A 2134-nucleotide genomic window follows, 5' to 3' on the forward strand; every position below is an offset into this window, starting at 1 on the left:
CAGCTACTCAGGAGGCTGAGGCAGGAGGATTGCTTGAGCCCAGGAAGTCGAGGCTGCAGTGAGCTGTGTCTGCACCACTGCACTCCAGCCTGAATGACAGAGTGAGACCATGTCTCAATTTATTTATTTACGTAATGTATTTTGAGTCTCACTTTATCACCCAGCTTGGAGTACAGTGGCATGATCTCAGCTCACTGCAACCTCTGCCTCCCAAGTTCAAGCAATTCTCCTGCCTCAGCCTCCCAAAACAGCTGGGATTACAGGCATGCAACACCACGCCCAGCCAAATTTTTGTATTTTTAGTAGAAACGGGGTTTCACCATATGGCCAGGCTGGTCTTGAACTCTTGACCTCAGGTGATCCGCCCACCTCAGCCTCCCAAAGTGCTGGGATTACAGGTGTGACCACTCTGCCTGATCAAGAATTCTTTATATATTTTGGATACTAAACCTTTATTAGACATATGATTTGCAAATAGTTTCTCCCATTTGGTAAGTTGTCTTTTCACTTTCTTGATAATGTCCATTAATGCACAAAGGTATATAGACTGTATCTTCGTCTTTTTGTAAACCTGAAAATTTTACAAGATTGGATATATAAATCAGAATATATTGGCTTTCCCAGTGTATACTTCTTTTCTTTTTGAGACAGGGTCTTGCTGTGTCACTGAGGCTGGAGCACAGTGGCACAATTATGGCTCACTGCAGCCTCAGCCTCCTGGGCCCAGGTGATCCTCCTGCCTCAGTCTCCCAAGTAGCTGGGATTACGGGAATGCACTACCATACCCAGCTAATTTTTTTGGTTTTTGTTTTTATAGAGACGGAGTTTCACCATGTTGCCCAGGCTAGTCGCAGACTCCTGGGCTCAGGCGATCCACCCACCTCGGCCTCCTAAAGTGCTGGGATTACAGGTGTTAGCCACTGTATCCAGCTTACTTATTTTCTTTCTCTTTTTCTTTTCTTTTTAACTTTTATTTTAGGTTTGGCGTTACGTATGAAGGTTTGTTACATAGGTAAACTCATGTCATGGGGGTTTGTTGTACAGATTATTTCATCACCCAGGAATTAAGCCCAGTACTTGACAGTTATCTTTTCTGTTCCTCTCCCTTTTTCCACCCTCTACCCTCAGGTATACCCCAGTGTCTGTTGTTTCCTTCTTTGTGTTCATAAGTTCTCATCATTTAGCTCCCACTATGTAGGTGAGAACATGTGGTATTTGGTTTTCTATTCCTGCATTAGTTTGCTGAGGATAATAGCCTCCAGCTCCATCCTTCCATGTTGCACAAAAAACATGATCTCGTTCTTTTTTATGGCTGCATACTTATTTTCTATTAGGAAATTTTATAGCCTTTGATTTTCTGAATACACAATAATTTGCTTTGCTATAACTTGTGCTGGAAAAATACAGTAGAGTATTTCAAAATTTGTATTTTAAAATTGCAAGGTGATAAACCTCAAAGGATAATAGAAATAACAGAATATTTATGTATGAGGAAACATGTAGTGAATATAAGGAAAAAATACTGCATTAATAAAACAAAAACAACTTTGAATTACTTCTTTATTCAAAATTTATTTATGTTTTGAGGTGTTATTTTATACCTGGTATATTGGCAAACATCTTTATGAGGAAAAAAGGACCTAGTGCAATTCATCTTTTGGTGGTTTGTTCAAAATACTGCTGTTTTGGCCGGGTGCAGTGGCTCACGCCTGTAATCCCAGCACTTTGGGAGGCCAAAGAGGGTGGATCATCTGAGGTCAGGAGTTTGAGACCAGCCTGGCCAACATTACGAAACCATGTCTCTACTAAAAATACAAAAAATTAGCTGAGTGTGGTGGCATGCGCCTGTAATCTCAACTACTTGGGAGGCTGAGGCAGGAGAATCACTTGAACCGGGGGGCAGAGGTTGCAGTGAGCTGAGACCCTGCCACTGCCCTCTAGCCTGGGCGACAGAGTGAGACTCCATCTCAAAAAATAAATAAATAAATAAACAAAAATTTTAAAAAACTGCTCTTTTTCTGACTGAGCGTGGTGGCTCATGCCTGTAATCCCAGCACACTGGGAGGCCAAGGTGGGTGGATCACCTGAGGTCAGGAGTTCAAGACCAGCCTGGCCAACATGAACCACCATCTCT

At 42.2% G+C, this 2134-nt stretch overlaps 1 protein-coding gene across 1 annotated transcript in view; it reads left to right on the forward strand.

Moving 5' to 3' along the window:
• TRIM37 (tripartite motif containing 37) overlaps nt 1-2134 on the forward strand; it is a 133122-nt gene that overhangs the window by 48377 nt on the left and 82611 nt on the right. The gene's annotated exons all lie outside the window — the stretch shown is intronic.

The sequence above is a fragment of the Colobus angolensis genome, unplaced genomic scaffold, assembly GCF_000951035.1.
Source record: "Colobus angolensis palliatus isolate OR3802 unplaced genomic scaffold, Cang.pa_1.0 Scaffold37, whole genome shotgun sequence".
NCBI classification, from domain to species: domain Eukaryota; kingdom Metazoa; phylum Chordata; class Mammalia; order Primates; family Cercopithecidae; genus Colobus; species Colobus angolensis.